The sequence below is a fragment of the Papio anubis genome, chromosome 13 (genome assembly GCF_008728515.1).
Source record: "Papio anubis isolate 15944 chromosome 13, Panubis1.0, whole genome shotgun sequence".
NCBI lineage: Eukaryota > Metazoa > Chordata > Mammalia > Primates > Cercopithecidae > Papio > Papio anubis.
Window position 1 is genome coordinate 31,498,990 of NC_044988.1, and position 22,074 is coordinate 31,521,063.

Here is a 22,074-nt window from a genome sequence, read left to right on the forward strand (position 1 = left end):
GAGAAGTGCCAGGTTACAGTTTAGTTTAGTTGGTTTCCTTGTGTATTCCAAAGAAACAGCATGTAAGCAATCTTTCCCAAATTTATTTGACCACAGAACCTTCTTTATCCCCCACTCCCAAACTAAGAATCATACAAAATGAATATTCCATAGAGCATACACGTTGGGACATTATTTAAGATAAATTGGTCTTCATCCTGCTTCAATGTTGTTCCAAGGGGTAGAACTGAATTTAAGGCATTATAATTATAGGGAGAATTGGGATTACACATATTCAGGCAAGGGTTTGTCAACTATGAGAATTATCCAAAGATGAAACTGTTGGCCTTGTGAAACGGTGACTCCAAACCCCAAGACTGAAGGTATTCAAAGAGAGAGAAATCTGAAATTTAGAGGATTTGGGTGGTGACAAGTTACCTTCCTTGAAATCTTTATTCCCCAATAGCATGACAAAGGCTTCTGATTACTTCTTTCAGTTCTAAGTGGTGTGACAGTTCATTTTATGTGTCAGCTCGGCTAGGCTACGGTGCCCTCTTGTTTGGTTAAACACTAGTCTAGATGGGATGTGAAGGTATTTCGTAGATGTGATTAACATTTGTAATCAGTAGATTTTTTAAGTAAAGCAGATTACGCCCCATAATATGGGTGGGTCTTATCTAATCAGTTGAGGGCCTCTTAACAACTGAGGCTTCCCACAGAAGAAAGAATTCTGCTTCAAGACTGCAACATAGAAATCCTGTGAGTTTCTCTCCTGCCCTGCCCTGTGGATTTTGAACATACCAGACCCCATAATTACGTTAGCAAATTCTTTAAAATAACTAGAATAATTCTTTTTCTCTCTCTGCCCTACCACATGTATGTGTGTGTGTGTGTGTGTGTGTGTGTGTATGTATATCCTATTGGTTTTGTTTCTCTGGAAAACCCTGACTGATACAAGTAAATATCAAACATCATTTATATTTTATCACAATCCTAGACTAAAATACGCAGCAGTTCTACCCTGCTTCCTAATACTTGCCTTGGAATCAGAGTGTTAGGTTTCCCAGATTTCCCGTGTGGTTCCTCTAAGGACTCTTGCGGGTAGTCATCAGAGAACCAGAACTCCTAATTGCATTATTGTGGTAGCCAGGAGGTGATATTTCTCATATTCCCTTTTTAAGAAGGGCAGATTTTATGAGTCACCTTGGGTGGCATAGCAATTTTGCAGCTGTGTAGTGTTTGTAAGAAACTGACAGTCCCTCATGAACCACAGTGACCCAACTTGGCCGGGCCCCAGCACCTATTTATGGCCTGAAATACGGGGGAAGAGGTCACAGGAGGAGGTTCTCTCTCCTGGAATTGAGCCAGACAGATGGTAAGACTCTAGGTCAGAGTTAACACAGTCTGATTCACTGTAACGTGTTCTCTGAATGACTTCCTAGGAGCCTAACTGAACTACTACAAATCCAGTGTTGATATCCAGTGTTTAGCCGAAGATTTAAAAAATTTAAAAGATTTTAAAAATTTAGAAAAAGATTTAAAAAAATAAAATAAAAGAGAAGAACAATAATAAAAAAGTAGGCTTTAAGAGAAATAAACAAAAAATACCAAGTGTAGCCCAGTGATAGTGGGAATACAGACCTGGAACAACCCACTTGTTCAGTTAGATGCTCTGTTCATGTTACTCAGAAGATCTCTCACACTGCAGCCACCGTCAACAGTAGCTAGTGCCTTGAGGACAAACTCTTGTTTTTCCTTGCCTAGTTCAATACCTAGCACATACAAGGAGCTTAAAAACTATTTACTGAGTGAATGAGCTACTAAGGACATAGAGCCCTTCATATCCTGTAGCTATTAAGCCAGGATTGTTTTTCATCCTGTCATTGAGCTTCACAAGCCCAGCATGATCCAGCACCTGAGAATATTTCTTTCTAAACTAGCCCTGATACATGTGTGCAGTTTCTGGGTTCTTAAAATCTTTAGAACTAAGGTCCTTATATTTGGGTACTGTGTTTGTATTCGTTTGCTAGGGCTGCCAAAACAAAGTACCATACACTGAGTGGCTTAAACAATAGAAATTTATTTTCTCACAGTCGTGGTGGCTAGAAGTCTGAGATTAAGGTGTTGGCAGGGTCGGTTTCTTCTGAGGCCGCTGTCTTTGACTTGTGAATAGCCATCTTCTCTTTGCATCCTCACATGATTTTCCCTCTGTAACTGTCTGCGTCCTAGTCTCATCTTCTTAGAAGGACACCAACCACATTGGATTAGGGCCCACTCTAATTATCTCATTTTATTTCATTATCTCATTAAAGATCTGTCTCCAAATTTAGTCACATTCTGAAGTACTAGGGCTTAGGAATTTGACATACACACTTCGGAGGGTCACAGACACATATACACACACATATAAGATACATATAATAGATCTATAAATCTTCTCACAGCTTTAAGGTCAGAAAGGGAATGTCTTTACATCTATTCTATCTTAATATCTTTTCTCTGGCTGCATACTTAGAACCCTCCTATAAGTGTGAAGGAACAAAAACTATAGTATACAATCTCTGTATCTTTCCTCTAATAATTAAACTAACTTTAATCTAATTAATTGATTTCTTTTACGTGTATCTCAAATTTTTATTTCCTCTTTGTATTAAGCTGTTCTTGCATGGCCACAAAGAAATACCTGAGACTGGGCAATTTATTTAAAAAGGGGTTTAATTGACTTAGAGTTCTGTAGGTGTACAGGAAGCACAGCAGCATCTGCTTCTGGAGAGACCTCAGGAAGCTTCCAATCACGGCAGAAGGCAAAGGGGGTGCAGGCACGTCCTATGGCAGGAACAGGAGCGAGAGAGAGTGGAGGTGGGAGGTGCCACACACTTTTAAAGGATCAGATCTTGCCAGAATTCACTGTCACGAAGACAGCACCAGGCCGTGAGGGATTCATCCCATGACGAAACACCTCCCACCAGGCCCCACCTCCAGCACTGGGGTTTACAATTCAACATGAGATTTGGGCAGCAATAAATATCCAAACCGTATCACTCTTAGAATTCTTATAAGCTGAAAGAAACAGAAACACAGGAGTCTAGAAGTGGCCCACAGAGAAGTTGTTATGTCCTGAGCTCCTTGAGAACAGGCTGGGTCTTATGTCTGTGTACTGTGAGCATATACTACATTACGTGGCATGGAATGGTTGTTCTAAAAATATACAGGTAAATGATGTATGCAGGAAACAAACCTCATGCTAGGTTCCTAGTTTTATGTTCCAGAATCACATTTGCCCCCTAAGCAATGTTAACATATGCTGACTTACGTTGGCCCACTGCACCCTTAACTTTTTAAAACACATTTATATATAATTACTTATTTCCTGGTGTTTCAACAGACTTGTTTGCAGCCATTTATGTTAAAACAAAGGATAAATGTCTGCAGAGTATTATCTACACATAAACAAACCCCTAATAGCATCAATCTGCGAGACAGCATTGTCCCATTCAGAGATGAACTTCACTGAAACATACACTGATTGTTACTCATGGAGCTCCCCTGACTCCCCATTGCTAAGAGAGTGTATTCAAGAGTCACATACCTGTCAGGGTCAGCCTTGTATCTGACCTTGGCTTTGCCCTGGCCAAAGAGGCAGCACTAAGAGGCAAGTGTGGGAACTTGGTTAATCTTCAGCGCCTTTCTTGTTTAATACTATCAAGGTATTCCTGTAATGGGCCAGTAATCCATTGATAAGGAGACTTTGTTGCTGAAAATCTTGAAAATTGAATGTCTAACATTCTATATCTGACCTGTGGCTGATTATTTAACTCTGATCCTTGAATGAATTATTCTGATCTGGTTAACCTCCTATCTTCTGTCTCTGGACCCAGACTACCTATCTTCTAGATCCTGTTATGACATGGTTGTCTATCTGGAAGGGGGATGTGGAAATAAATAATAATTACTATAACACAGTGACTAATCAGCAAGTTGGTTTATATTTGTTCATTCAGAACAACAACAACAAAAAAAAGTAAACTAGTTGGGCATGGTGGCTCACGCCTGTAATCCCAGCACTTTGGGAGGCTGAGGCAGTTGGATCACTTGAAGTCAGGAGTTCGAGACCAGCCTGGCCAACATGGTGAAACCTCATCTCTACTAAAAAAAAATACAAAAATTATTTGGGTGTGGTGGTGCATGCCTGTAATCCCAGCTACTCAGGAGGCTGAGGCAAGAGAATTGCTTGAACCCAGGAGGCGGAGGTTGCAGCGAGCCAGGATTGAGCCACTGCACTCCAGCCTGGGTGACAGAGTAAGACTGTCTCAAAAACAAACAAAAACTAAACTTATTATTCTCCCTATTGAGACTGAGAAATCTTGATTAATAGATACATAGATGGGTCACAACTTAATTTCTTGAAAAAAATCATTATCAGCTGTAAACCAGCTATAACGTAATGATTCTGTCCTCCCATTAAACATCAATGACCAAATCCTGGAATGCCACTTGCCAGCACTCACTAGCGTTGCCATATAGTTCCACATCACTAGGTGGGGTTAAAAGTGTGATATGATGAACACTGAACTCAGAGTCATAAGGACAAAAGTTCAAAACTCAGCTCCATAGTAGCTGTATTCTCTCAGCAAGTTACTGAGCCTGCTTTCTCAGTTCATCAGATCAAAATACCAGCATCTAACCCATAAACGAATTGCCACAAGGATTAAATAAGATAAGGAATTATTCCATCAATTAGTCAACATATATTTACCGGGGCATATTAAGTGCCAGGCACTGTTCTGGGACCTAGGGAGAACATCTCTGTGAACATCCTGGTGGGACTTTTATGTTAGTAGGGGTAGAGGAAGTGATGGAATGGATGATAAATGAGCAAGGCAAAGAGAGATGATGAGTAATACAGTCTGGGGATAGGAGTCTGTTATTTTATTAATAGGGTGACCAGGGAAGGCTTCTCCAATGAGAGAACATGTACAGAGCTTAGAATGAGGTGCAGGAATGAAGTGTACATGTATGAGAGGGAAAGAACTTCCCTATCCCCTAGAGAGAAGAACAGGCACAGATGGCCCAAGGCAGGAACATGTGGAGGAAGGCCAGTATAGAGGAAACAGAGTGAGCAAGGGGGATGTTTGAAGACGATGTCAATAAGTTGGCCTTATGTCATCTAGGGTCTTGTAACTAATGAATGGATATTGGATGTTATTCTCTCATAGGAAGCACATAGATGATCAGAGCAGCAGATATGAACATATGTGTGTTTTAAGGGAGCACTCTGGCTGCTGTGTTGAAAAAGATCAATAGACAAGGCTGGAAGTAGGGAGCCCACTGAGGAAAAGATGGAGGTCTAGGTGAATAAGACTGGAGGCCTGGACTAGAGTTGCAGTCTGGAGATGGGGAGAAGCGGATGGGATCGGGATTTTTTTAGATGGAGCCACTAGGATTTGCTAATATATTTGATGTGGATATGAGATAAAGCACATGTACATAGTGTTACTCGGTACCTGCTGATTTGGGGACTCTGTAGAGAGGCATCCTTCTTAAGAACGTAGATCTAAAGAAGTTAGATTGCACCTAGGCATAAACTCTAAGATCAGGACACAATGGCTCATAACCAAGGTCTGCAGTGTCACCTTAACAGGACAGCCCAATTCCTCTGCCAATAGGATGAGGCCTCAAAGGTTTTAATATAGGTAAAGAAGGCATGTGTCAGCCAAATGAGGGTTTCCCAGACATGGAAACATATACAAAAAGAAAATTATAGAGGCAGAAGCTGACTATACCTTTCCAAATACCATCTGGAGGATGGGAGCATTTGCCAAGTGATTTCATTTATTATGGTTCCATTGGCACGACCATCTCTATGGTAAGGATTGATATAGGAAATTACAGCTAAATGACTTCGAGTATCCTAGACCTTTGGCAAGATAAGCCTTATTGTGGAGACGGATGCTGATTGCTTGGTAAGCATGGCAGGCAGTAATAAGGGAAACCTGGCTGGTACTATCACAAAAGTCCAGCAAATGGCTATTAACAGGAGAGAAGTCAACAAATCAAGAAATCATTGTTCCTTTGCCCAAGTGAAATAATTGTAGTCAAACATAGATTCTTTCTTCTATTGAAGCCTGATCTGTATCATCACCTCTAAATTAAAGGACAATAAGACTTGTCATGTAAAGACGTGTTTCAATAAGAAAGCACTGTAATCATTATTTTCAACCTTGGTGCTAGGCAGTAAAGAACCTAGTGGATTATTTTCAATGACTGAAATACCAACATTAAATTTTGTTATGTCTTGCATAATTCAGTAGAAAAAAAATTGTTCCTACTGAGTGACCCTAGAAAATACTGAAGTGTTTGTTAATACATGAGATTTATCAGGTTTTAGACAAAAAACATTCCACATAAATGATATTTCAAATGATTGATTACAACCCACAGACACACCAATACTTTAGGTACATTGACAAAAATAATTCTAAAATAGATTACACTCGTCCTTGCCCTCTTAAACAAAGGACACTGAAGATAGTTCCTAGAGACTCAGAATCATTACTGTGAACATTAGTCATCATGATGCTCACAAGAACCACTGACCTCCATAGAGTGATATGTCCCTGCACTAAATGGTCACTCTTAAAAATAAAATATTAGCTGGGCGCAGTGGCTCATGCATGTTATCCCAACTCTTTGGGAAGCCGAGGCAAGGGGTTGAGGGAAGGGGTGGTGGTGATTGCTTAAGTCCAGGAGTTTAAGGCTATGGTGAGCTCTGCACTCCAGTCTAGGTGACAGAGGAAGATACTGTCTTTAAAAAACAAAAAACAAAACTTAAAAAAATAGATAACAATTTTTCTTTGGTCCTTCCCTAGCAAACAACAACTTTCTTTTGATTGCTATTGTTATGTCTGACTTTGCAGGGGGTGCCCCCAAATTCATATGTCGAATCCCTAACCCAATGTGATGTATTTGAAGGTAAGGCTTTGGGGAGGTAATTAGGGACCAATGAGGTCATGAGAGTGGGGCCTCTATGCTGGCGTTGTGCCCTTATAAGAAGAGACATGCAAGAGCTCACCCTTGTTCTCTCTCCGTGTGCACATACCTAGCAAAGGCCATGCAAGAAGGGGGTCATCTGCAAGACAAGAAGAGAGCCCTCACCACAAACCTGAATTGACCAGCACTTTGATCTTGGACTCCTAACCTCTAGAGCTATAAGAAAAAAAAAAAAAATTCTGTTGTTTAAGCTACCCAGTCTACAGTATTTTGTTATGGCAGCCTGACCTGACTAGACATAGGGTGACTGCATTTCATTTCTGATTCACTGCTTCTAATCCCTGTGAACTGCTTGATTAAATTTTGCTTAAAATAAACATTTAGATATGTTCCATGGGTGCTGTTTCATTTATTTTGACTGTTTAGGTGTCTTCATTGTCTACTTTCAAATTCCAAGTTAAATCCTGGCATTTGGAAGTTCAGTATTTACATTTGTTTTCTAGGCTGCTAATAACTAAAAGCTGTTTGGGAAAGTTAACAACGCAGACCATGATTTCTGTTTTTTTGTTTTTAACTTAAGGAAAAAGAGAAAAGTCTTCGATTGTTCCTCACATCTGAGTTAGGAGAAGAATCTTGAAGCCCTCTCAAATTCAAAAAGAGTTCCCTTTGAGAAATCATAATTATATTCTGACTGTTAACGTTTTTGGTGTGAATGGTTGAAAGATGGGGGCAGGTGAAACAAACAGAAAATGCATATGCTAGCATTTATTTTATCTTCAGGGATATAGTTAAGATGATATTTTTAGATGCTAGCCCTTCCTCAGAGTATGAGAGTATTTGGGAGCAAGGGATGATTGTTGCTTATGAAACCTCTGGAATAATAAAAGTAATTAGTATGCAGTTCACATCAAACCTATAATTACTGTGGTTGGGTGACAAGATATGCATAAACTGCAAAAGACTATTATTCTCAGAGTAAATAATGTGACTTCTGACCAGTTTTAACATTTGCTGTAGGGAGAAGAAGCTAGAAGCTTGTGGGGGTGGGGGATAGGGTGGGGGAAGGCTGAACTGTTTTTCTAAGATTTTCGCAGTTGGCTTAACAATGAGCGGCTAGGACACTTAACAGAATGGGGTCAAGGAATATCTGATGAGGACCCTGCTAAGGAGATTAAATTTTAAGATTGCCAATTGTTAACAAGGCGCTGAGGAGAAAAAAAAAAGTACTTTGTGAGTAATGACTTGTTATTTCATGTACATTTTATGCCACATATATATTATTGAGGGTTTCAGGATATAAGAGAGGAAAGGAAATGGAGCTTAGTTATAAAGCAAATAAAGAGACCATTTACTGATTTCAACTTCCACCTTTGGAGCGCAGCCAAGTGTGTCATGTGGGTAATATATAAAATGAATACAAATATTCTATGGTCCAGGTGCTAGAACTTTAGGAGTGGCAATTGAAAAATTTAAAAAGCCAAGAAGAAAATGATTTGACTCTCCCTTGTCTATCTCATAAGCACAGGTTCCTAGGTAGTGCAGTTAGATGTCTAATATCCCTCTCCCCAGCAAATTTTACAACCTGGCCAAGCATAATAGCTTAGAGACAGTAAGGCAGCTAATAAATGTTTGTGTAAAAAATAGCTATATTTGTGAGACAGTTTACTAAACACTCTCACCTAAATTATTACTATAGTCTCCTAAGAGAGAATGCATTATTCTTCCCAATCCACAGATGAGGAAGGCAAAACTCAAGAAGTTGAGTTCTTTGCCCAAGATCAAACAGCTTAAAAAGGGATCAAAGAGAGGTTTCAAACTCACACCTGCCTCTAAATTCAACGCTCTTTCCAGTGACTGAAGACAATACACACCAAATAAAGAGGCGTATTGATCCTACAGCCCTGGGCTTGAGCACAGCCTGGCAGCACAATAAATATTAGCTTCAGAGTAACAATCCACATCCAAATAATTGGTTTCATACTCTACCTTACATTCCTAACTTATTTCAGATACCTAAGTCTACCCAAAAGTACCATGACATCCTGGCTGAGAAAGAGCATCTCATTATACACCCCATCATGCACCCTTTTCACTGGGAAAACATGTATTTGTTTACAAGCTTTCTGACTGTAATCCATTGCACAACTCTCAATCGATGGTCTGTGGGCAGCACCTGAAAGACAGAGCTTATTTGCAATGAATGACAGAGTAATTTCTAGTGATGCTTAAGCTTATGGACCAGCAAGACCAAATGTGTTAAGTGAGATTGAAAATGCCACCACATCGAATGGTTTTGAAAGTTTTTCAAAGTTTTAAGACTTTCCAAAGCATGAGCAAGAATCACCAAGTTACTCATCTATGCCAGTAGTTTGCATTGAAAATAATTTCAGAGGCTACTTTTACATGGTAATTCTGACCCAAGATTTTATTTTCCAGAAATGTCTTATTTCAACTCTTTGATCCTACCTTCCACCTGGAGTATTCTGTATTCTATTCTACCACACGTCCTTTATAGCCAATTTATCTCACCTCCACCAAAAGGTCATGAGAATTTCAGGGGTTTCTTCCTTTCTTGAGTTGCAATAACCTCCTCATTTAAATCATTAAGTTTGACACTTAACAGGTGATCATCTGTAATTTCTTCACACATATAGTGTTTTATTTCTTGTCAAGGTAATACCTTCCCTAAGGATAAGGATTATGTATTGTAGACTTCATATTATAGCAAAACCCCACAGATGGATAAAGTAACTACACTAAGTCTTTAAAATAGTGGGAACATAAAGGGAACTGATTACACAGAGATAGAAGAGTTGAGAAGCCAAATGGAGTATGGCAACCCACAAGATAGCAACAGTAGGAAGCCTCTACCATCCTTAGAGGTGGGGGAAGTAATGGAAAGAATGGGATTAGCATAACTCAGGTGGCAGGGCCTTCCAGTAAGAGCTGGAACCATGAAGGAGACAGAGCTACTGTCTGAGAAACCACAGAAAACAAAAATAAGAAATGAGAATACCTTGACTTCTCTTCCCGGCTCTCACTCTCCAACCTTCTACCAGCACCTCTTTTTGGTCACATGTCCTTGGAAACCAAAGAGTGAGGGAGCTTCTATCTATGACACACATCAGAGAAGAAAAGGAGCAAGGACTAGATCTGAGTATAAACGAGCAATTTACAGAATGGTTATCAATACATTCTCACAATAGATACAGATATAAATGAATCCAGATGCAACCATTGTATATTACAATTCAATTTTTCCCTTTAAAAATGATTACTATGAAAAACTGCAGGATGATAGACTGTTTAAGGAATGCATAGAACAGGCTTTTGCTTCTGGTAATGGTAGACTAGGAGATATGGACTAATTATCCTGCTGAGGATAACTAAGGATATACACACTGATATACATATACATATTCTACTTGACAGCATTAGAGAGCCAACACAATAGTAAAGATCCAATGTTTGGGATTTTCCTCTGGGGCGTTTTCCAATTCAGGAAGTGGTAGCCAAATGGATAGGTAGCACTTTTGGCAGTCTCATGGGGATAAAGTCACAAACGTTGGATTATTGGGCTTGGTAACAGAGCCTGGGTCACCCTAACAGTGTTGATCCAGATGTAGACCGGCTCTTCTAGGAACTTTAGTTCAGCTTTAAATCACCTTTAAGCAAATACTTTTTCAATACAATGTCTGAAACAAAATAAAAGCAAGAAGACAAGAACAAGGGACAGTAGAACCAACAGATAATGGAAATGGGCCCACAGTGGATCCAGATATTAGACTTTCAGGCATGAACTTTAAAATAACTACAGTCACTAAATATTGATAATTGCTGGAACTGAGTGATAAGGTCTTTCAGGTTCATATACTTTTCTCTCTACTTCAGTGTATATCATAATTTTTATATGGAAAACGAAAAAAAAAAAAAGTCTATAAGCCAATCCAAAGAGAATTTTAGTTGCTGCCTTTGCTGCTACCTCATCAAGAACACACTGAATACCACTGCCTGGTGAAACACCATATCATCTCTCTGACATTCATTGGTATGGCATAAATAGCAACGAAATGTAGACTACATAAAAACATAACCATGTGTACTCTTTCAAGGAAATAAAAAGAATTCAGCCCAGATTATAAATTATTTCTTAAAGGACTTACAAGATTGGAAAATAGGTAAAAATTCTGTAATTGAAAAATACAATAGCCTGGGCGCGGTGGCTCATGCCTGTAATCCCAGCACTTTAGGAGGCCAAGGTGGGCGGATCACGAGGTCAGTAGATCAAGACCATCCTGGCTAACACGGTGAAACCCCGTCTCTACTAAAAATACAAAAAAATTGCCAGGCGTGGCGGTGGGTGCCTGTAGTCCCAGCTACTCCAGAGGCTGAGACCAGAGAATGGCGTGAACCTGGGAGGCGGAGCTTGCAGTGAGCCGAGATCGCCCTTCTGCACTCCAGCCTGGGCAACAAAGCAAGACTCAGTCTCAAAAAAAAAAAAAAAGAAAAAAAGAAAAAAGAAAAATACAATAAACAAAATTAAGATGTCAGTGGATCATTTAGAGCAGTTTATATCACAGCTCAAGAGAGATTTAACAAACTAGAACTAGTGGACAGGATCAGAAAAAAAACCTCAGATTTAAGCATAAAGGGACAAAAAGTTGGAAAATATTTTTAAAAGAAAGAAAGTAAGTGGGTAGTGAAAATAGTGAAAATCTCTAAGACACATCTGAAATACCGAAGGGAAAGGAGAGGAAGAATGACACCAAAACAACAGTTGAAGAAACATTAGCTGAGAATTTTCCAAAATGATGAAAAACAACAAATTGTGGGTTCAAGAAGTTTTATGAACTCCAAGCAGGTTAAAGAATCAGTTTAAAGGAAAAACTTTGAAGATAAGTTTTAGGCACATCATGGTAAAACTATTGAACCTCAGATATAAAGAGAGAACATTCAAACATAGCCAGAGTAAAAAGAAAATTGTTTTCTGTGATGGTTAATACTGAGTGTCAACTTGATTGGATTGAAGGATGCAATATTGATCCTGGGTGTGTCTGTGAGGGTGCTGCCAAAAGAGATTAACATTTGAGTCAGTGGGCTGGGGAAGGCAGACCCACCCTTAATGGGATGGGCCCCATCTAATCAGCCACCAGCGAATATAAAGCCGTCAGAAAAACGTGAAGCGACGAGACAGGTCTAGCCTCCCAGCCTGCATCTTTCTCCGTGGTGAGTGCTTCCTGTCCTCAAACATCAGACTGCAAGTTCTTTAGTTTTGGGACTTGGACTGGGTCTCCTTGCTCCTCAGCTTGCAGACAGCCTATTGTGGGACCTTGTGATAGTGTAAGTTAATACTTAATAAACTCCCCTATCTATCTATCTATCTATCTATCTATCTATCAATCATCTATCTCCTATTAGTTCTGTCCCTCTAAGAGAACCCTGACTAATATACTTTCAAAGAGGCAATGAGAACAATAGCCATCTTCTCAAACCATAAAAATCAAAGTTGAATGTCACTGGAATAATTTCTTCAAAGCAGTAGCCTTTTCGGGGCAGGAAGGAGTGACTGGGAGAACCTAAGAGGAGGACTTCTGGGCCTCTGTCAGTGTTTTACTTCTTGATCTGGGGTTGACTGTGATAACTCATTGTGCTAGTCATTGTTACGTTTTGTGCACTTTTATGTATGTTTTTAATAATTCACAATAATTTTAAAAAATAGATTGTGGTAGAAAGAATTCTAATTATTCAGTAATCATATAATAACTGTCATACTGCGCTAGCTCTATTTGAAAGCACACTATATTGCATTGTAAAATTTTAGACTACAGAAGGAAAAGGCTGAATATTTGGGGAAAAAAAGTTTATGAGTTCCAGATTTATAATTAAATCTAGTCTAACCTCATCTTTCTTATTTGTGATTTAAAAAAAAAAAAGCCTGACTGTAATGACTGAATAAATCTGCCAATCACAAATATTCACATCAACAATATGTTAAAGATGCTTCTAAAGTGGGTAGTTGAGATGTTTGAAAGATATTGTTCTCTAAATCCTTAACTATCCGCCATCTATGCTCTTTGTATTGTTTGTCAAAAGGTAATAAACAAAAGGGAAAGACTAGGTCTTTTAATACTATCACAAATGTAGAGTAAAGCATCATTGGTTGTATTGTCTTAGATACTTTGCTTTTCTGTATAATAACTTTGCATGCTCTCAAAATTACAGGAATAGAAATGGATTGACATTATTCATTGCAGTGGTGGTAAGGCCATATCCATGCTGCCTGTTACACTCTCCAGGGTTGCCATGAAAACGTGAAGAGAAGCTAATTGCACATAGTAAGTGTTTTAATTGACAAGTACCTGACCATTACAGCAATTTCTACTTCCCAGAAGTATCCCAGCTGACATTGTTATAGAGTAGCAGAACTGAAAAAAGTGAGGCTAATTGGAGCAATTAATTAAAAACACACAATCAGTTTCCATGGCAGACTTTTTTTTTTTTTTTAAACTTCTTTTCCTCATTGCTTGAGGCCTGTGAGGGTTTTATTGAGTTTTACCACATTGGGGGTTGTCTGTGCTGATAATTAACAAGGAAAGACTGGAAAAACAGGGATTGAGCCTGCAGCCGAACCAGGTGAGAAGGTTTGGCCACTTTTCTCTCTGGCAAGCCAAAAACAGAGCAAAGACCTGAAGCCTAAATAGGAATTCAGGATGGGGTCTACATAAGAGCTGCTGAAACTGAGAATGTGGATAGCTCTTGCCAGATCCTTTATCTGTAAAAAAGTAAGAAAAGGATTATTTGTTTATTTCCCAAGAACATGGAGAAGACACTTCAACGATTATGGTGTTGGCAGAAAAGAACACTGCCCCTTGCAGCTGACCATTGCTGCTGCCCAGCCTAAGGTTGGGCTATTTCAAGATTTGGCAGCTGGCTTCTAGAATCAAGTTTGATTTTTCTCTTTCTCTCTTTCTTTCTTTCTTTCCTTTATTTGGCTGCACCTCTGAGTGATACGAAGGAATCAAAACATCTCTAAAAAGACATGAAGAGTCAAGAAAGGGACATATTCTCCTTTATTCACATCCCAGTCTCACAGAGACCTGACCCAGTTCTCACCTGAAAACATGCCTAGAACATGCCAATAAGCCTGGGGTACAGGATAAATCACAAAAATCTCTAATACATTTAAAATCAAGGTTGTCAGGCTGAAGCTTGCACCCAGTTACCTGGTCACAAAGGAAGCTGAAAGTGAATGAGTGAACTGAAAGTAAAAATCCTTATTAGTAAAACCCTTCTCTGGAAAAGGTCACCACTTGATTTCATGTGTTAGTCTGTAACACCTTCCAAAGCTTCGGACCTAAACACCATCACAATGGGCCTAGTAGTCAACATATTTGGGGAAAATAAACATTCAGTCTATAGCAATACTCATATTTTTAATGAATAAATTGTACAGATAAAGCTCTAGATTGACTGTAAGAACAAACTAGCAATCCTGAGAGGACCCACAGACCCTCTGAAGGAAGCGGACTGCTCCTGCAGGACCCAGGAGATACCCCAAATACTCCTTGGAGGCAGAAAGCCTTGGGCAAGTTTTCAAGCTGGTCTTCCCTGCACTTGGAAACAGACTTGGAAACAAAACATGCTCTTTTGGAGGGCATGCTGGGAGTGACACTGGCCCTTTGGTTTGCATGGGAGCTGGGTGAGGCCTGTGATTGCCAGCTTTCCCCCACTTCCCTGACAAACTGCATGACTCAGCAGAGGCAGCCATAATCCTCCTAGGTACACAACTCCAGTGACCTGGGAATCTCACCCCGATCCCCAACAGCAGCCACAGCAAGACCTGCCCAAGGAGAGACTGAGCTCAGACACGCCTAGCCCCGCCCCCACCTGATGGTCCTTACCTACCCACCCTGGTAGGGCATATAATCTTGGGAGTTCTAGGACCCCACCCACTGCCAGTCCCTCTCCATACTACTACAGCTGACGCCTTCTGGAAAGGGCAACCTCCTGGCAGGAGGCCAACCAGCACAAAAATAGAGCATTAAACCACCAAAGCTAAGGACACTCAGTGAAGTTCATTGCATCCACCACAACCTCCACTGGAACAGGCACTGGTATCCATGGCTGAGAGACCCATAGACAGTTCACATCACAGGACTCTGTGCAGACAACCCCCAGTACCAGCCCCAAGCCAGGTAGACTCACTGGGTGGCTAGACCCAAAAGAAAGACAACAATCACTGCAGTTCGGCTCACAGGAAGCCACATCCACAGGAAAACGGGCAGAGCACTATATCAAAGGAAAACCCTGTGGGACAAAAAAGATCTGAACAACAGCCTTCAGCCCTAGACCGTCCCTCTGACAGCCTACCCAAATGAGAAGGAACCAGAAAACCAACTCTGCTGATATGATAAAACAAGGCTCGTCAACAATCCCCAAAATTCACCCTAGTTCACCAGCAATGGATCCAAACCAAGAAGAAATCCTGATTTACTTGAAAAAGAATTCAGGAGGTTAGTTATTAAGCTAATCAGGAAGGGACCAGAGAAAGGTGAAGCCCAATGCAAGGAAATCCAAAAAGTGATACAAGAAGTGAAGAGAGAAATATTCAACAAAATAGATAGCTTAAAGAAAAAAAAACAAAATTCAGGAAACTTTGGACACACTTTTAGAAATGTGAAATGCTCTGGAAAGTCTCACAGTAGAATTGAACAAGTAGGAGAAAGAAATTCAGAGCCCAAAGACAAGGTGTTTGAATTAACCCAATCCAACAAAGACAAAGAAAAAGAATAAGAAAATATGAACAAAGCCTCCAAGAAGTTTGGGATGATGTTAAATGACCAAACCTAAGAATGATCGGTGTTCTTGAGGAAGAAGACAATTCTAAAAGCTTGGAAAACATATTTGGGGGAATAATCAAGGAAAACTTCCTTGGTCTTGCTAGAGACCTAGACATGCAAATACAAGAAGCACAAAGAATACCTGGGAAATTCATCACAAAAATATCTTCGCCTACACACACTGTCATCAGGTTATCCAAAGTTAAGATGAAGGAAAGAACCTTAAGAGCTGTGAGATAGAAGCACCAGGTAACCTATAAAGAAAAATCTATCAGGTTAACAGCAGATTTCTCAGCAAGGACCCTACAAGGTAGAAGGGATTGGGGCCCTATCTTCAGCCTCCTCAAACAAAACAATTATTAGCCAAGAATTTTGTATCCAGTGAAACTAAGCATCATGCAGTCATTTTCAAATAAACAAATGCTCAGAGAATTCAGCATTACCAAGCCACGACTACAAGAACTGCTAAAAGGAGATCTAAATATTGAAACAAATCCTGGAAACACATCAGAACAGACCCTCTTTAAAGCATAAATCATACAGGATCTATAAAACAAAAATACAAGTTAAAAAGCAAAAACAAAAAAATCAAAGTACACAGGCAACAAAGAGCATGATTAATGCAATGATATCTCACCTTTCAATACTAACATTGAATATAAGGGCCTAAATGCTTCGCTTAAAAGATACAGAACTGCAGAATGGATAAGAACCCACCAACCAACTATCTGCTGCCTTTAGGAACCTCACCTAACACATAAGGACTCACATAAACTTAAAGTAAAGGGGTAGAAAAAGGCATTTCATGCAAACGGACATCAAAAGCAAGCAGGAGTAGTTATTCTTATACCAGACAAAACAAACTTTAAAGCACCAGTGGTTAAAAGGGACAAAGAGGGACATTATATAGTGGTAAAAGGCCTTGTCCAACAGGAAAATATCACAATCCTAAACATATATGCACCTAACACTGGAGCTCCCAAATTTATAAAACAATTACTAGTAGACCTAATAAATGAAATAGATAGCAACACAATAACAGTGGGGGACTTCAATACTCCACTGACAGCACTAGACAGGCCATCAAGATAGAAGGCCAACAAATAAATAATGGACTTAAACAATATCCTGGAACAAATGGACTCAACAGATATATAGAGAACATTTCATCCAACAACCACAGAATACTCATCTATTCAACAGCTCGTGGAACTTTCTCTAAGATAGACCATATGATAGGCCATACAATGAGCCTCAATCGATTTTTAAAAATTGAAATTATACCAACACTCTCTCAGACCACAGTGGAATAAAACCGGAAATCAACTCCAAAGGGAACCTTCAAAAGCATATAAATACATGAAAATTAAATAACCTGCTCCTGGATGAGCATTGGGTCAAAAATGAGATCAAGATGGAAAATTTAAAAATTCTTTAAACTGAATGACAATAATGACACAACCTATCAAAACCTCTGGAATACAGCTAACGCAGTGCTAAGAGGAAAGTTCATAGCCCTAAATGCCTACATCAAAAAGTCTGAAAGAGCACAAACAGACAATCTAAGGTCACATCTCAAGAAACTAGAGAAACAAGAATAAACCAAACCCAAACCTAGCAGAAGAAAGGAAATCACCAGGATCAGAGAAGAACTAAATGAAATTGAAACCAACAAACAACAACAACAAAATACAAAAGATAAATGAAACAAAAAGCTGGTTCTTTGAAAACATAAATATAATTGATATACCATTAGCAAGATTAACCAAGAAAAGAAGAGAGAAAATCCAAATAACCTCACTAAGAAATGAAACAGGAGATGTTATAACTGACACCACTGAAATATAAAAGATCATTCAAAGCTATTATGAACACCTTTACACACATAAACTAGGAAACCTAGAAGAGATGAATAAATTCCTGGAAAAATACAACCCTCCTAGCTTAAATCAGGAAGAATTAGACACCCTGAACAGACCAATAACAAACAGTGAGACTGAAATGGTAATTTAAAAATCACCAACAACAACAACAAAAAAGTCAAGGACTAGACAGATTCACAGCAGAATTCCAACAGACATTCAAAGAAGAACTGGTACCAATCCTTTTGACACTATTCCACAAGACAGAGAAAGAAGGAACCCTTCCTAATTCATACTATGAAGTCAGCATCACCCTAATACCAAAACCAGGAAAGGATACAAGCAAAAAAGAAAACTACATACCAATATCCTTGATGAACATAGATGCTAAAATCCTTAACAAAATACTAGCTAACCAAATGCAACAACATATCAAAACTACCATGATAAAGTGGATTTCATGCCAGGGATGCAGGGATGGTTTAACGTACACAAGTCAATAAATATGATACATGACATAAACAGAATTAAAAACAAAAATCACATGATTATCTCAATAGATGCAGAAAAAGCATTTGACAAAATCCAACATCCTTTTATGATTAAAACCCTCAGCAAAACCAGCATTCAAGGGACATACCTTAATGTAATAAAAGCCATCTATGACAAACCCACAGCCAACATAATACTGAATAGGGAAAAATTGAAAGCATTTCCTCTGAGAATGGAAACAAGACAAGGATGCCCACTCTCACCACTTCTCTTCAACATAGTACTGGAAGTCCTAGCCAGAGCAATCAGACAAGAGAAAGAAATAAAGGGCATCCAAATCAGTAAAGAGGAAGTCAAACTGTCGCTGTTTGCTGACAATATGATCAGTTGCCTTGAAACCCTTAGGACTCCTCCAGAAAGCTCCTAGAACTGATAAAAGAATTCAGCAAAGTTTCCAGATACAAGATTAATGTAGACAAATCAGTAGCTCTTCTATACACCAACAGCAAACAAGCAGAGAATCAAACCAAGAACTCAATCCCTTTCACAATAGCTGCAAAAATAAATAAACAAATAAAATACTTCGGAATATATCTAACAAAGGAGTCAAAAGACCTCTATAAGGAAAACTACAAAACACTGCTGAAAGAAATCACAGATTACACACACAAATGGAAACATATCCCATGCTCATGGATGGGTAGAAATCAGTATTGTGAAAATGACCATACTGCCAAAAGCAGTTTACAAATTCAACACAATCCCCATCAAAATACCACCATCATTCTTCACAGAGTTAGAAAACACAATCCTAAAATTCATATGGAACCAAAAAAAGAGCCCACATAGCCAAAGCAAGACCAAGCAAAAAGAACAAATCTGAAGGCATCACACTATCTGATTTCCAACTATACTATAAGGCTATAGTCACCAAAATAGTGTGGTACTGGTATAAAAGTAGGCACATAGACCAACGGAACAGAATAGAGAACTCAGAAATAAGCCCAAGTACTTATAGCCAATTGATCTTCAACAAAGCAAACAAAAACATAAAGTGGGGAAAGGATGGCCTTTTCAACAAATGGTGCTGGGATAATTGGCTAGCCACATGTAAATGAAACTGGATCCTCATCTCTCACCTTATATAAAGATCAACTCAAGATAGATTCAGGACTTAAACCTAAGACCTGAAACTAAAAATTCTAGAAGATAACATTGGAAAAACGCTTCTAGATATTGACTTAGGCAAGGATTTCATGACCAAGAACCCAAAAGCAAATATAATAAAAACAAAGATAAATAGCTGAGACCCAATTAAACTAAAGAGCTTGCACATGGCAAAAGGAACAGTCAGCAGAGTAAAGAGACAACCCACAGAGTGGGAGAAAATCTTCACAATCTACACATCTAACAAAAGACTAATATCCAGAATCTACAATGAACTCAAACAAACCAGAAAGAAAACAACAAGCAATCCCATCAAAAAATGGCCTGAGGACATGAATAGACAATTCTCAAAAGAAGATACACAAACCGACAACAAACATATGAAAAAATGCTCAACATCACGAATGATCAGGGAAATGCAAATCAAAACCACAATGTGATACCATCTTACTACTGCAAGAATGGCTATAATCAAAACATCAAAAAATAGTAGATGTTGGTGTGGATGCAGTGATCAGGGAACACTTCTGCACTGCTGGTGGGAATGTAAACTAGTAAAACCACTATGGAAAATAGTGTGGAGATTCCTTAAAGAACTAAAAGTAGAACTACCATTTGATCCAGTAATTCCACTACTGAGTATCTACCCAGAAGAAAATAAGTCATTATTCAAAAAAGATACTTGCACATGCATGTTTATAGCAGTACAATTCACAATTGCAAAATCATGGAATCAGCCCAAATGCCCATCAATCAACAAATGGATAAAGAAACTCTGAGATTATATATATATAAAATATATATATATATATTTATATATATAATATATATATATTTATATATATATATATCACATCATATATATATATATGATGGAATACTACACAGCCATAAAAAGGAATAAATTAAAAGCATTTACAGTGACCTGGATGAGATTGAAGACTATTATTCTAAGTGAAGGAACTCAGGAATGAAAAACCAAACATTGTATGTTCTCACTGATATGTGGAGGCTAAGCTATGAGGATGCAAAGGCATAAGAATGATACAATGGACTTTGGGAACTTGGGGGTGGAGAGTGGGAGGGGGGCGAGGGATAAAAGACAACAAATATGGTGCAGTGTACCCTGCTCGGGTGATGGGTGCACCAAAACCTCACAAATCACCGCTAAAGAACTTACTCGTGTAACCAAACACCATCCGTACTCCAATAACTTATGGAAAAATTAAAATTAAAATTTAAAAAAGTGCCAGTCTGCAAAGGATGTACTCGGGTTTTCCTTTGCAAACATTTTCTAGATACTCTGGTAGGAAATAACATTCTACAAGGCTCCTTTCTACCCATCATCAGTTTCTGTTCTCATCAGGTAGAGCTAGAATCATGATGACAAGGTTATGTAAAGAGTGTGCACCAGTAAGCAAGTAATATGAGTTAGGCTTCAAAGAAAGCTCTTTTTCATAACTGTTTTCGTGGTCTAGTACATGTTACATCTGAAAAAGAAAATGAACATAGTGATTCTTGGTCACAAGTAAACCAAGTCTTTCTTTCAGTATTTTAGTTCAAGCCCAGAATTGTAATTATATATTTTTGCCTTTTACTTTCACATATTTAAGATGACTAAAGCATTATGTAGTAGTAAAATGCTGACCAGTTCTATGCATCCCTACATATCTTATGAGAAAGAGTGCACAGCCAGAAAACACTGCAAAACCTGCCCGAAAATCTCTCACCTAGGTAAAGCTTGTGATTATTACACAAAGGTAAGAGGTTAAATTTGCCTTTATTTTTCAACTTAGTTCAACACTTATCATATCAATGACTGAACATTTGATAGATTTCTCTTTAACTTCAAACAATTTGCATTTTCTTGGCCATACCTCAGTTGAATGCATATAAATAATAACTACTTGTGTTCAGTAAATATGTACATCACATAGTTGATCAAAAATTGATGATACTCTGACGATTGATACAAAATGCCAAAAGGTATTAATTGCCTTATATACCCAAGGTTTGACCTCACTCCAACAAAATCAATTTAGGCGCTGGCATAAGAGTTTCCAGCACAGAATAAATATATGTAACCTCAAATTACATTCATTACCAAAACTGTTGCAATCATTGTGTCAAAATCAGAGTAGTATACTGGTAGTTAGATGGTAAAAGGTACCAAGATCAGCCTCCTCACCTTACCAGGACTTAGAGGAGAGATATCTACAAGAAACAATGGTAATTAGGAAACAAATACCTATCATTCTGTATGTTTGTGGGCCACTATTCAAAGCTGAAAGTTTGGAGAAGTTGTTATAGACAATCACTCTCCACCATTTGTTTCTATTTGAATTGAGCCTACATAGCTTTAGGCTGAATCAAGGTGACTTACTGGAATAAGGCAATATGTTAGTTTTTATTAATATAAAGGAATACCAGTGAATGGGTAATTTATAAAGAAAAGAGGCTTATTTTGGCTAACAGTTATGTGGGATGTACAGGAAGTGTGGTGCTGGCATCTGCTTTGGGTGTGGACCTCAGGGAGCTAACTACAATCATGGAGGAAGACAAAGAGGGAGCCAGTGTATCATACCTTGAGAGAGGGAATAAGGCAGGTGCAGGTGCCAGGCTCTTTTAAACAACCAGATCTTGCTTGTACCACCAGAGCAAGAACTCACTCATTGCTGTGGGGACGACACCAAGCCATTCATAAGGAATCTGCCCCCATGACCTAAACACCTCCCATCAGGCCC

At 38.8% G+C, this 22,074-nt stretch overlaps 1 long non-coding RNA gene across 1 annotated transcript in view; it reads right to left on the minus strand.

The window, feature by feature from the left end:
• Window positions 1–4,225: 4,225 nt before the first annotated feature.
• Window positions 4,226–22,074, minus strand: part of LOC110741432 — a 44,674-nt gene continuing 26,825 nt past the window's right edge. Inside the window, exon 3 of the long non-coding RNA XR_004177854.1 lies at window positions 4,226–10,081. This is a non-coding gene — a long non-coding RNA (uncharacterized LOC110741432). The remainder of the gene's footprint in view (window positions 10,082–22,074) is intronic.